We start from the raw sequence: 15642 nt of genomic DNA, 5'->3' as shown, positions 1-15642 counted from the left end.
CTGCATTTCTTGGTCAGTGGGCATATCGAGCACATCCCACAAGGATAGTGCCCATTGGGCACGGTTGTAGATTCATTTCTCGGGGGGCAACCGGTCCCGGGTGTGAACAAGCCTATCCTTAAGATTACCTGACTGTTTGAAGCCAAATCTAGGTGGGGGCAAAGAAAAGTCTTTATTGGTTAATAGATTCCAATGCTTTCTGATAGACTGCCTGATCTTAGTGGCCAAGGGGTCAAATGTCATCACTACTGGTAAACAATCTTTTCTTTCTTTGCTAGTATGTTCAAGCAGGGCGCTGCGTGGGGTGTTAAGTGCCCTCTTCATTGCATTCTTGACAACCTTTCGAGGGTAGTTTCGCTGTTCAAGTTTCTTGGTCAGGTCACAGGACTGCTCCACAAACGTATCTGTAGCTGAACAGTTTCTCCGGTACCTGAGAAATTGACCCACCGGAAGGTTATCACGAAGAGCCCTCGGATGGTATGAATTGTACAGAAGGAGGGAATTTCTATCAGTGAGTTTTTGATGGACCCGAGTACTTAGGCCTCCTTCTCCGCCTGACTCTATCTCAAGATCCAAATATGTAGCACTAGTACAGCGGCTATAAGACCAGGTGAACTTGAGACTCTGATCCTGTGAATTTAGCCAGGTTAAAAACTCCAGCAAAGACTCCTCGGAGCCTGACCATATGCAGAGCACATCGTCTATATATCTCTTCCAGAGGCAAATCTGCCTCCTGAAGGGGTTGGTATCTGGATAGACGATGTGCTCCTCGAATTGGCCAACATATATACATGCCAAACTGGGGGCCATAGTGGCCCCCATAGAAGTTCCAGAGGTCTGCAGGTAGAGTTGGTCTTTGTACATAAAGTAATTACGAGTAAGAGCCAATTCAACACATTCCATGACAAAAGATTGTGGAGCGTCATAGAACCATTTGAGATCCCCCAGGGCGCGCGCTGGCGCCACCAGCGTTGCGTCCTGGGGAATACTCGTGTACAGGGACTCGATATCAATTGTTACCAGAAACTGTACATCTGGGTTATATGGGACATTCTCCAAGATGTTCAGAACATAGGTGGTGTCCTTAACAAAGGACTGCTGGTTGACCACCACTTCGCGGAGAAAGTAATCTGCATATTGAGAGAGGGGCTCCAGAACTGACTGTATCCCCGAAAATATAGGTCTGCCGTGTGGAGGACGGGTTGGTTTGTGTATCTTTGGTAAGATATAAAACGCAGGAATCCTGGGGGTATCATTCACAAGGAACTCCGCTTCTTTGACAGAAATCCATTTATTGATCTTGGCTCTGCTCACCATTTCACGGATGGTCTTCAACAAGCCCTCAACCGGATCCCTGTTGAGGGGTCTGTAATTTACACGTACATTCTGCAGGCATTGTACCTCTGCGTCATAGTCCCGTGTATTCAGGACCACGACGCGCCCCATTTATCCGCTGACTTTATAGTCGGGGATCTGTTCTGCTCTAGTCCCTGGACTGCCTCCCAATCATTGATGGTCATATTTATGTATTTGCAATGTTCCTGGGATTTCTCAAAAATTTCAATATCATGGAGGAGCTTCTCCTCAAACACCGCCACTTCTGGACCTACTGCGGCCACGGGAGGACAGAATGTGGACGGTTTTCTAAGATTGGTACCTCGAAATAAACCAGTGTCTTTTTCTTTTTTCGAGAAGAATTTCTTTAATTTGATCTTTCGGATCGTTTAATGGAACTCAATGCGACTCTTAAATGCGTCATGTCTAGGCATCGGGACAAAGCCCAATCCTTTGTTGAGAACTCTCTCCTCACTAGGTGTTAGGGTATGATCTGACAGGTTCACAACAATACTCTCATTTAGTTCAATGTGCGACTTCGGCTGCGGGTCACTCTGGGTGAGTAGGTCTGCCATTGGGGTGTTGGATTGCCTCTCCATCTGCCTCTTCCTGGGGTCCCCCTTCCCCTGTTGTGATTGGTTCTCTGACCCTGTCCTAAAAAAGAACGTAACCGAGAGCCCAGATCTTCGATCTGGCGGTCCTGTTGATTGAACCTCACCCTGTTGCCTTGCTGGGGTTCTTCTTCTTCGCTTGATGTATTTTCAAACGTCCAGTTATTAGGTGTATGTCTGGACTGTTGTCTACCTCCCCTGCCTCTCTGCTGGGTTCCTGCACTGGGCTGCTCTGATCCCTGTTGATAGTATTCCTCTTTCACATAAGGAAACGCCCACTCATGTGTGTACCTTTCCAAATTTCTAGTTAACCCTTTTATTTTTTGGTTGACCATGTAATTCTTATAGTCTGTAAGATCGTCCTGAATTCTCTGCAGGTGCTCCTTACTGTCCACAAGGGTAGTATCTTTGGCTATACTTTCTTCCAACTCTAGGATCTCTTTAAGGAGATCCTCGCTCAGTCGTTGAGCAGTGCTAATTACTAGAATGAGCCAATCCGTGCACTTGTTGGCGATGAAACTCCAATCAAGGCGGAACTTGCTGGGGAAACACCCATTACAACGGAAGCACTGCATCGCGTTGCTATCGCATCGCGACTATTACATCGCAGATGGCTTCACACCGCATGCTACCGCGCCGCATGCTAAGACGCCGCAATGAGTTTTAAAGCGGCAGGCATTACATCGCATTAAGGGGCAAAAGCCATTACATCGGAAATGACACATTACATTATGAACGGAAATAACAAAACTATGGACGGAAATAACAAAACAAAACGTAAATATTTACGAGCAGAAATGATTTACGACCCAAACTATAGAAAAGATATGATACAATAGAAAAGATTTACGAAATGATTACGAGACAAATAATACAAAATATTTATGACCCAAACAATAGAAAAGATTTACGAACACATATTATATCATACAATTATGACTTCGAGGGCAACAAATTACGGACAACGATGGTCTAATATTTACGAGCACTAATGATTTATGACCCAAACAATAGAACGCAACGCGGCCAACTTTGGTGCAGGGGACTAATGTTTGAACCTCCTGTCACGTTTCAAACACATATTAAGTTATGATATTATCTGATATACAATTAGGATTTTCACATTTTGGCCCTGGATTCGTTATTAGCAAACTATATTTGCCATGATGAAAGGACAAGAGCTGTCTAAACACCAGCAGTCCCACGTCATACTTCTCTGTTTTATAGTGCCAGTTACTGGATGAACTAAGATATCGAACCCTTGTATATCACTTTTTCTGCTGGACATTCAGGCCTCATGCTGCAAATGCGCATAAATATACAACCCTGGAAAGTGGTGCACGCTACTTAGCGGTCCTTGCAATGTTGCTAATCTTCACCTGGTCTAATTTAGACTTACACTCCATAAGCAGAATTCTCTTTGAAGAACAGCACTTAAGATCTGCTTATATAACATTTGCTCTGCTACTTGAATGTACGTTAATTCTGTATATTACAATATAACATTTGCTCTGCTACTTGAATGTACGTTCATTCTGTATATTACATATCTGGCCGAGGGACCCAAATACCAACAATGATTTACGGCCACATAACGGACAACGATGTGGTCTGAGGGCAACGCGCACAACTTTGGTGCCGGGGACTAATGCTCGAACCTCCTGTCACGTCAACAATAAAAAATACATAAACAATGTACATTTTTTTGGGTGGGCAACATTCAAAGAATAACTTACTTTTTATACACTGCGTGGAAGATTCAACAATATACCCTTAATACATTTAAAGTGTTTTTCTTACTTACTGTGGGTGATTGGGTGGATGGGAAAAAAAATACCATATATATTTGATTTTTATGCCTGCGTGGGTGGGGTCGATCGGTTGCTGGGTGCGTGAATGGGTGGGTTGCTGGGTGCGTGAATGGGTGGATGGATGCGTGAGTTGGATGCGTGGGTGGGTGGATGGATGCATGGATGAGTGTGTGTGTGGATGGATGGATGGATAAATGGATGGATGGATGCGTGGGTGGGTGGATGCGTGGGATGGATGGATGGATGGATGCATGGGTGGGTGGGTGGGTGGATGCGTGGGTTGGTTGGATGGATGGGTGGATGGGTGGGTGGGTGGATGCGTGGTTGGGTGGATGCATGGTTGGGTGGATGCATGGTTGGGTGGATGGATGGGTGGGTGGGTGGATGGATGGATGGATGCGTGGGTGGGTGGGTGGATAGATGCGTGGGTGGGTGGGTGGATAGATGGGTGGGTGGATAGATGGGTGGGTGGATAGATGGGTGGGTGGATGGATGGATGGATAGATAGATGGATGGGTGGGTGGATGGATGGATGGATGCATGCATGCATGGATGGATGGATGGATGGATGGATGGATGGATGGATGGATGGATGGATGCATGGATGGATGAGTGTGTGGGTGGATGGGTGGATGGATGGATGGATGGATGGATGGATGGATGGATGGATGGATGTGTGGGTGGGTGGATGCGTGGGATGGATGGATGCGTGGGTGGGTGGGTGGATGCGTGCGTGGGTTGGATGCGTGCGTGGGTTGGATGCGTGCGTGGGTTGGATGCGTGCGTGGGTTGGATGCGTGCGTGCGTGGGTTGGATGCGTGCGTGGGTGGGTGGTTGGATGCGTGCGTGGGTTGGATGCGTGCGTGCGTGGGTGGGTGGATGCATGGTTGGGTGGGTGGATGCATGGATGGATGAGTGGGTGGGTGGGTGAATGCGTGGATGGATGGGTGGATGGGTGGGTGAATGCGTGGATGGATGGGTGGATGGATGGTGGATGCGTGGATGGGTGGCTGGATGGATGCGTGGGTGGGTGGATGGATGCATGGATGAGTGTGTGTGTGGGTGGATGGGTGGGTGGGTGGGTGGGTGGGTGGATGGGTGGGTGGATGCGTGGTTGGGTGGATGGATGCATGGATGAGTGGGTGGGTGGGTGGATGGATGGATCATATTTCGTTTACTGTATATACTGTACTGTATTAAAAGGCTTGTCTGTAAGTAAGTGACCAATGGGTCGCCCAAAAAACCTTTGGAATGGAGCCCAGAGGGGTTAGAGTTTTACAATAAAATTGCATAAATCAATAAAACTAATAACTGAGTTATCGCAGCTTTTGAAATAAATCAACTTCTGCAGCAGCGCGAAGAAACCTATTGGCGTGCGCTGCCAAGCTTGCTGTTAGGCACGGAGTGCAATGACTGGCACAGATGCGCAGGCAAAGGGCATTTTTAGCAGATGCTGTTCATGTATAAGTGTAGAGGGGAGTCGCGTTCAATGTACTAGGAGAAAGAAGGTGAGATTGTGTGAGTTACCAATTAGCAGGCTTCCAGTGCTTTTGGCACCGCTGTTTTCGCAGAGGATGCTTTCCGTGCCAATGTAAGGATGGCACGAAAACATATTTGACATGAACACAAAGATTATGTATACAGCGCCACCTCAATTATACTTCGGAATGTTACCGCCCAAACTACAGACATTTATTTGAACTTCCCTCCGTTTTTGTTCTGATATCTTTCCTGTTAGAGTTCACGATTCCCCCCAGCACGAACCGATCTTGCCACGTTATACGTTTTTTTCATTTTCACATTCACACATCCCTTCTGCCCTGCCCTTCTAAAACCTCTGCTGCAGTTACTTCATGTGAGAGGAATATTACTCAGAAACACATTCGAGTGCATCGTATCATGACTCACACCAAAAAAAAACAGGACCCAGGTTCGTGTCTAAACACGAAGATTTGGCGTTGAGGTGAGGGGGGGGGGGTGGAGGATGGGGGCCAGGAATCGGCAGCGAGAACACGCCTCTAAGCCCTAAGACCGCGTTGTTTTGCCATTCGACATGATGGACTGTGGGGTAAAGTACGGCCCTATAGAAAGCAACAGGATCGCGTTGCAATAGATTGCGAGGTGAAAACAGACGATGTAATGGACTCTGCGATCAAATAGATGCAGGGAAAAAGCGAGCGATGTAAATGTGCGCGATGGAACGTCATACATTCAACTTGCTGTCATCCAGGAATATTCGTGGCTCAATCCTAACCAACAAACTCGGGGGCGCTACTCCTGCTGTATAATATGCAGTCATCAACGCGCCATGCAGCGCAATTCTCACTTGTTTCTTTTTTAAAGTTGATAATTTTTCCCATTCCTCCCTAGCAGAGGTAGTCCCTCGAAGGGGGGCACCTGGGAACAACGAAGGGCCTGACAAGATCGCTGCTATCTGGTCATCAGTGAAAGCCAGACAATTTTTATCCATCTGGAACCCTCTTTTTTATGTCAGACCAGACCAACCGATATCCCAACCCTGTTGTTGGAAAGCAATATATAGCCACACCAGTGGTGCACATAGACTGTTTAATATTACACCACATATAGTGTAGAGAATGGAGAGGATGATCCAGAAATGAGCTCTCATTAAAAAAGGACCTCCCAAAATTTAAAAAAAACAATAAGCTCTCACGGCTGAGCCGCCGTACAACACATGTAATAGCAAAAAGGAGCTAAGAGGGAAAACACGGGTACCTATGGGATAGCCCTCCACTCAATACAGTTTAATAACCAAAAATTCCTGTACTCTGGACATTAGTTAGCATTCGTCTATTAGGCATGAGGGCATAATGTACTGGAATAATCTATCATATAGTTCCAGACTCACCCCCTCTCAATTCTATGGTTAGGTGTGTATTCTCTAATGCCCTACTGTCCATAACAAACCACTGTTTGTAACTGCAAGCAGGAAGTTTCAGTGTGCAATCAACTCGACATATCCTATGATGTCTGCCCCACTGAGACAGTCCATCAAACCACACTTAAACAGTCAAAACAAAAAATGTGTGGCGGAGAGGAAGGCACCTCACGGGCGAACAACCCTCGGGGAACTTGGCAGATGTTACCAATACTATACCCCTGTCTCATCATTGGTTGCCATTCCTAGTTTTACTATTTAATACTAGTTGGCACTCTAACATCGTGTCCGCCTGTAAGAATGATGTGATTAGAAGACTAGCGTACTACGAATAAAAGATCTGAATTGGCGCTCGATGCGTTTTTTTTATAAAATAGTCATCAAAGGTAAAAATAGTTTTCATCGTCAAGATGCAATTAATATCTCCCGAGTGCTGAATGTACACCTAAATGGGGCTCGATAACAGGGATGCGTACATATTATCGGATAACAAGATAGTGGTTTGTTACCCCACACAACTCCACTTTAAGATGGCACCCGTACTAATGTGCGGAGGTCGAGAGCTCTACCATCGCGTTGCCATGTCAACGCGCTCTCCCAATCACGTGACCGGAGGCTTCCGTGATCAACAACAATTGTGCAACTTTAAAAAGCACGGATTCGTGCTACATGGCGTTCCTGGGATGATTTAAGTTCCCGTTACCATATCTGTACGGTGAGGAGTGGGGGGCCTTGGAAAGGTTTTATGCGCATATAACAGGGAAACTCTCGATTGGAAGTTCTATATGGCAATACCCTTGGGGCAGGTATCGAAAAGTTGATATTTGTTTAAAGCGCCTTTGAGAATAGATTTGAACACAGGCTACTGCCCAACATCGAAGTGCAGTGTTGTGAGTGCAAACAAACAATGGTAGACACTGTTTTTGTATGAATTTGCCGCATTGTTTGGAACTTTTATGCGTAACTTGTCTACTTGTTTATCTGGTTAGATCCTATACCCCGAAACACAACGCTATGATTTTAACATTAAAACCCGTGCCGGAAGGGCAGTACAGCTCACATGGGGTTTTGAGATAAGCAGTTTTGATGAAACTAATGAGGGACAGATCTGCTGTGAACATTTGATGCATTGCTTCAAACATCAGTGCACAGCATGGCAGCAGGACTGTCTGGTTAGGTATTTTACCTCTAACCACATTTTTGATTACTTGCAGATTGATACTACAATCTACAGTATGGCGGATAATTTCCTGACCAGCTGGTATGAGAGGACATGGCTGGTTGAGGGTAATTTTCCCCTTAATTTTTTGTTTTACTATTTGATAAAATGTAGAGATATGTCTGGTCCAGAATTGGTTTTAAAATATGTCTTTCAACTCGACAGTTTCCTGTTTAAAGATGTCCAACACTGGTGCGGTGACAGAGTGGTGAACCCTGATGAATCTGCCATAAAATTTATCGGGCAGTGAAACATGTTGGTTACAGGTAGTGGTATGCGACAGCAAGCTACCAGCCTTTTTAACTCACCAGCACACACCCGAGTCAGTAATAAAGTGGTACAATTGGTGTGTCTGATTTTAATTTCACTCTGTATTGTTTGTCACGTCAGGGTGCTATCTCTTGAGCTCCTTGTTCAGCACCTTCTTGTTTTGCACACTTTGCTTTGACACCATTTTCTTTCTGGAAAAGGAATGGCAACCAATGATGAGAAAGGGGCATAGTATTGGTAACATCTGCCAAGTTCCCCGAGGGTTGTTCGCCCGTGAGGTGCCTTCCTCTCCGCCACACATTTTTTGTTTTGACTGTTTAAGTGTGGTTGGATGGACTGTCTCAGTGAGGCAGACATCATAGGATATGACGAGTTGAATGCACACTGGAACTTCCTGCTTGCAGTTACAAACAGTGGTTTGTTATGGACAGTAGGGCATTAGAGATTACACACCTAACCATAGAATTGAGAGGGGGTGAGTCTGGAACTATGATAGATTATTCCAGTATATTATGCTCTCATGGCTAATAGACGAATGCTAACTAATGTCCAGGGTACAGGGATTTTTTGGTTATTGAGATGTGTGAGTAAATGAGTCTGACATCACCCACCTACTCCTGAGAATGCGAATGATTGAATTTAGCATGTTACAGCATGTGCTTTTACCATGCGGTAAGTAAGAATGCGGTTGTTACATCAACAGCATTATTACCGATGCGTGGCATTACATCGCAAGTCGTTTCAGCGACTTGCGATAGGTGGTGCGCTGGGGCTTAGGAATAGTATTAATTACTATTCTTACTCCAGTTAGTGCAACAACAGGGAAGTTGGTGGGTTTTAAATCCAAAACAATCCCTGGTATTGCATGCCACCTAGCTCAAGTCATTGAAACGTCTTGCGATGTAATGCCACTCGTGGTAACAACGCGGTTGTGGTAACGACCGCGTTGTTACTTACCTGCGTGGTATTGACAGCATTGTAAACGCTGTTTCCCCAAATGATTAAGCTGTGTGTGAGGAATTGTTCTTCATGTAATGCAGACAGGTGTTGGGTGGTTGAACAGATAATAAATGTACATCCTGAAATTCACCTCCTAAGGTTTCCACTCTAACCCCTTCCCACTGCAACAGGCAATTTTGTAACTAGGAGTGCCATTAATGGGATAATTAGAGCGTTAGCGCCAGACATTTTGTTAGCAGATGGCTGCTGGCTGAATAGCAGCGTGCCAACAGAAGCAGCCAAGATGCTCCACGAGCAGGTCTGAACCCTGGCAGTACCAACTTTGGGAAATTACATTGGCAGCTGGGCTGCTCCTGTTTGCTCTAGGGCTATCCCTGACATCCAGTGGGACTTCCATTGCATTTGTGCTGTCAGATAATAACTTTCAAAATTAGGTGTACCCAAACTGTCCCACCATATGACTCCTACTGGACTATAAAAACGATCCCAAAAGAGTATCCAGTTCGTGGAAGAACTGTTTAGTGAGGTAGGATTGATGTATTAGCAAAATAATATAAAAGTATTAGCAGTATCACCATTTTATAAGAAAGCAATTTGCCCAATAAAGGATGAGGATGTTTTTCAAAACGATAGTGGTTTCCGAAGGGAGCTCACGGCCTCAAAAATGTTACCTTCTTGTAAGTCTTTCCTTGAATGATAGATTTGTATCCTCTAACATTGAGTGGGAAGATGCCAGGTTGAGATGAGCAAGGGGAAGCTGTCCCAATCTAAATTAAGTAGTGAACTATGATCCGAAATGCCCCTCCTCTGGCAAAGTGACATGTTGCATGCCAGTCTATCCAATTAAGCAAACACAAGGAGGTGATGGACAGAGCGCTGAAACTTTTCAGACACTCACCCACAGTTACAGATCTGGGTTGAACCCATCATTGTTCTTTAGCTCACTTTGCCACCCCAGTTCAGACTCGGCTATATGCAAATCAGTCTTGACCCTATGCCTTATGGGAGCAGTCCAGCCTGAACTGCCAAGTCATGTCTTTCCTGGATCGGAAACAAGCATCCTAGGACCTGTTTTTGGCTAACAGCTGTCATCAGCCAGGCTAGCTTGAATCCAGTGGCAAAGTGAGAAAGGGGACACACTTCTGGGCATACCCTGCCAACTTAGGGCAACCAAAGCATATCAGTCTTGACCCTGTGCCTCTTGGGAGCAGTCCAGCCCGAATTGCCAAGCCATGTCTTCCCTGGCCCGATAACAAGCATCCTGGGACCGGTTTCTAGCTAACAGCCGTCATCAGCCAGGCTAGCTTGAATCCAGTGAGCAAGGGACCCACGTCTGGGCATACCCTACTAACTTAAGACTGAGGGTCACCTCATCGACACTGTAAAAATGTCCCCCTCCTCACCCACACCTCCCAGGAAGCCAAGAAATATGTATCTACTCTGCTAAATATGTAGATAAATGGTTTAGGCAAGTCTGTTGGTCTATGTGTGGGGAGTAAATACTACCAATTATCTAGGGGTCGTCATCGAGTTTACCCGCCATGTTAACAAATCTGACCTCTGGATATGTCGGAGATATTCACACCAAAAGGGAATTTTGATCCCAAACAAATTAATGAACTCCTGGCAATACTGGAGAAATCTGGGTTGAAATCCTGACCCCACTATCTCTTTTGAAGTTTCAGACCCTTCTCTTGTGTTGTTTGAATGAGTGCTATTTGCACTCCATTATGCTTGAGAAGAAAGTAGACTTTGTTTTGCTTAGTTTGGGTCGTTATTCTGCTAATGTTCAAAGTTGCAATAGTGTAATGATTTAATCTAGACACGAGTGTCTATGTTGTTGAAGGTGCAGTTTGCTTGGGAAGGGTGAGTGTTACCATCCCAACTGCAAAAAAAGGGAACCCCCTCTAAAAGGTAACTGAGGTCAGGGACAAAGATGGGAATATACCAAAGAAAACAACTGAGCAGAGAAAGCTCCCCTTTGACCTATATTTCTTTACAACAAGATTGTATCTAGTATGGGTGCACACGATAACACATGAACAAAGCTACACAGTTATAAAATACAAAACTATGTATTTTAGTCTGTATCTTTTACTTGTTGTTCATAACTTTTTTCATAATCAATATATCATTTGGAACATCATGCAATGACTTTTTTGGAATTATTTCTTTTTACGTAATACAATTCTACCCCCACCTAAATAAACACTATACCATTGGCAACCACACTCATTCATTCAACACAAACATACACAATCATTCAAAACACATACACTCATTGGGTTTAAAGGGAAAACAAGGATGTAGAAAGTCTCCAAAACAAACTTAGATGACCATAATACAACAAGGTCTGGACAGATGAGGCAGACATGCTTTTCGGTGGGGTGAAACACTATGTGAACCACCTTCTTCAGGACTTTTCCCAAATAGTATAGATGTTCACACAGACAACTGAAAGTTGGTGCAGGTTTACTTTTTGAATTAATCAAATCCAATCGCAATGAGGACGCACAAAAGTGAATAGAACTTGGGGCGGTGGTGCCATTTCTACAGTGGCCATAGTCCACTTGAAATGCTTGCAACACTTGTGTATGTGACTACATCGGAGATTTCTTGTCTGTATTGGTAGAAAGGATCACAGCAGAGATTAGCGCAGTATTCATCAATCCAAATGTGAGAGGGAATAAATCTGTGTGCTGTATCTCTAGCACAGAGTTAAGAATGTTTCTGTCAGGGATAAGGAAACGAACTCCCGCAAAAATGACAAGGGAGAATATCTTGACCTGCCCTCAATGGATGTCCCTATATTTGCGATCGTGTCCTTCCTGAAGCTCCGTATCCATCAAGCGCGTAGAGTTTAATGATCCCTTCAGAAGAAAGTTTAAGTCCATTTTCTGAGCGAACCAAATAAAATAATAACCGTTAAAGAGCTGAAGCCATAAACAACCAAACTTAGAGGGCAGGCTGCAAACTGCAGTCCATACATGTGTTCTGAGAACAACAACATTCTTTCAACAGGGACCACAGGTTACGAAGCCCAGAAGGAAAAAATATCCAGCTACTAAACGCCAGCAATTCCTACTCTCAAAGTCGGGAATCTAGTTTTACCATGTCTATTTATGCTGATGACTTAGTCATCAGCTAAACAAAGGTGGGTCTACAGAACCTTCTTAACACTACATTTGATTACTCTGAGGCAAATAATCTGAATATTAACTTGGAGAAAACCAAAACTGTGACAATCAAAAAGCATTCTAAAAAAAAAACCTGTCTGGTTTTGGGGCAAGACCCGCAGAGACTTAGCGAGAGAGTATACATATTTGGGGGTGATCATTGACTAAGGTGGGCTTTTTGCTGCCTAAAGGGACACAATCAAAAAGAAAGGAACAGCCCTAACAATTTCGTTGAGAAACCTTAACTCTAAACTGAGCGGCCCCCCCACTTGCCGCATTGGTTGAAGTAATATGAGCAAAACTCCTGCCTACGAAAACCTATGGGAGCGAGGTACAGAGGGGAAGGGACTCCAGGATCTTGGATGGTTTGGTTGCAAAAGTGTAGAGAATAATCTTTGGTCTACCAACAAGAGTCTCTCCGCCAAACATTAGGCTTGAGTTTGGAGTTCAAAAACAGACCCTTGCAAGACAAGGTGCAACAGTCATCTTTTGGGACAAAGTAAGAAAATCAAAACCAGGAACCCTAAACTGGTATCTGTGGTCAGAACTACAACAGAAAAAAAATCACCAATGACGAAACACCTACTAGTAAGCTTAATACCTATAAGCCAATGCCTTCTCAAAAAAATAACAAAGGAAACCGTAAAAAGTCAATCCTGGATCGAAGACAAGGCAGTCCTATCCAGAAGGTCGCACGGCTGGATGATTCTGAGCTACTACACCTCTCTCTCTGCTCAAAAATACATAGACCTAGTGTTTGCCAAATCCACTAAAATACAGTTCCTAAAGTACCGACATGGCTTGCTACCCTCCATAAAGCACTATCCACACTGGCTAAAAAATCAATCCGATTCCATCTGTCGCCTGTGCGGTGCATGGAGATCTGCTGCACCTGCTCTGTACGTGCAAAGAACTAACACAGGAACGGAAACCGCTTTTAAAGCCACTTTTTAATCAGAGAGGTATCCACACACGGAAGCAGGCTGTGCTGGTGTGCTTTGCACCAGAGGACACGCAGATAAATTGCTGCCTGGTAAAATATTTGAGACAAGTAGAGAAGAGTGCCACAAAATCAAGATGCTGACCCCCTGCCGCCAACTTTGGACAGAATAACATTATAGCCATAAAGAAGTCGTATGCTGCTAAACAAATATTTTGCACTGATTTTACAGTTTTTTTTTTATTGTTTTATACTATTTTAAAAAATGTAACTTATAAATGAAATGCCAAGAGCTATCCTGTAGCAATGGATTTAAGTAACTGTGCTAAATAAAATACTTACAGAGGGAAAAAAAGAGTTGGATTCCCAGCTGAATGTAGGCTCATTGCTGTTGACCTGCAGTGACAAAGCTGTACTAGCTTACAATATCTTGTATATGTGTGGGCGGATGGATCCTGCCACTGGACACAGCGGAACAATACAAAATGTGGGGGGCACTTGAATGGGTATTCATGACGGTAGTCTATTTGTGATCCAGTTTACTATATGCCGGCCGGATAGTGCTCACCTCCACGGTGCCCAGAAGCTTGACTTGTTAGTGGGATGAGGCTTCATCACAAATTGTCCCATGGGGTGATTGGGAAACATCTTGTGTTGATTGTACCATATGAGTGCTTATAGGTCTTGTCTGCCGTTTAAATGTTTATTCGTGGTGGGGATTCTTCCTTGACTGGTAATGGAGACAGTGCCACTGATGTGTCTTCATCCTCTGATTCAGACAAGGAGAAACTAGGTGTTTTGTTTGGGTCTCGAGAGGAAGCCATTGTGACGATTGCTGATTTATGTTCATTATGGGCTCGTTCCTGGGATGGTGGCTTTAGATGTGATTGAGTTTTTCCTCACTTTCCTGGAGCAGCAGTGGTTCCTCCTGGACTCCTATTTGGTCCATCGAGGTAGGTTTAATGGCAGAATGTTCAACACCCCGTTCTCCGAGGCCTTTCTTATTAGTGAGCAAGGCAGAGTGATCGAAGGACCATGTGGCTGGGCCTAATCTGAAGTGGCATGATGCGCAAAAGTACCATGGGTTTGAATGCTACTCAGAGCAATAGTCAGTGGCCGGACCTATTGCAAGCATTCCTCCTTTTGTGTGTTTGATATAACGCACTAAGAGGTCGAAGATGTGCCCAGATATGTTCACTGTGCCCCTGTTACCCCTGCTTTGATATAATGACATTTTCATAATTTGTCACCTCACTGCCTTGCCATCTAATGGAACAAGTGGGTTTATATACAGGACAAGTAGATCTCTAAAGCAGTCCATACTCTTGCAGTCTTGGGAGGTTGCAGCTCTCGTAGGTGCAGATTGCACAGCGAGCAAGAAGGATTGGTGGGTGGAAATCTTCAGGTTTGCACTATGTAAAAGAGCCCAAAAAATTGTGGACTGTGACACTTTTATCTTCGAATCGTCTAGGAAAGCTGCAGCAAAAGGAAGGATTCAAAGTTACTGCAGCAAATATGTCCGTAAACAAACAGCTGATGAGTGAACTTGGTCCAGATACCGATTTGGCCTGGATTGGAGACCTAGGGGTAAGAGAGGCGGCAGAGGAGGCGAGATGGTGCTCCTGTCAAAAACCCTCAGATAGGCACAATTATAGCCTAGTAAATGGAGGGTTTGGGGAAACTAAAGTAATCGCTATCCTAACAACTGAAGGGAGAGCATTTTCCGGCAGGCTGACTAGAGTGCACATGCAACTTGTACCATTATGCTTTGAGCAGGCTTGCTGCATTCTCATGTGGAAACAGTGTCAATCTACTCCATTCCCCGGTCTACCCAGCGCCCTTACTTCAGAATTTAAGTCATTGCTGTTACTCTTTCTGCACCGGCTCTCCTCTTTTAAAGCCCAGTAGATTTAATGTATGTCTTTCTTTAACTGCCGTGTGTTTTTCCGCAACCTCGGGTTTGTACTTGAGAGAGAGAGAGAGAGAGAGAGAGAGGTGTGTGTGTGTGTGTATACCCCTCTTTCCCATCACATCCATGTGAATGGGCTATGGCTTCATCATTTCTATCCAAGCCATTTTCCTCTTCTTTGTTGCACTATGAAAACTGGTTTGTTGTTAGTGCAGTGTTGAAAGATTTGTCCTTTATTACCGATCTGTTGTGACCGATTTTCCCACAGTGGTATGAAGCATTGGACTCGTTTGTTTAGCACGTGGAATTGGTGTTATTAGACGCGGCAGTGTAGACGCTTGCACTGCCGCGTCTAATAACACCAATGCATGCTTTCCGTTTTTCTGTGACTTGTGCACATCATCATCTTTTGACTTAACATTCATAGCATACATATTTGGAAACGACAATATACCTAAGATGTTTTGAGCACCTTTTGAAGACTATGCGAATCCTGCTGGTCAGATTGTCGA

At 44.6% G+C, this 15642-nt stretch overlaps 1 protein-coding gene across 2 annotated transcripts in view; it reads left to right on the top strand.

Annotated features, from left to right (window-relative positions):
• NDEL1 (nudE neurodevelopment protein 1 like 1) overlaps positions 1-15642 on the top strand; it is a 418831-nt gene that overhangs the window by 73270 nt on the left and 329919 nt on the right. The window lies entirely within an intron of this gene.

Source organism: Lissotriton vulgaris, chromosome 7, assembly GCF_964263255.1.
Source record: "Lissotriton vulgaris chromosome 7, aLisVul1.2, whole genome shotgun sequence".
Lineage (NCBI taxonomy): Eukaryota > Metazoa > Chordata > Amphibia > Caudata > Salamandridae > Lissotriton > Lissotriton vulgaris.
The sequence above is the reverse complement of the archived record's forward strand: the minus strand, read 5'-3'. Positions and strand labels throughout refer to the sequence as shown.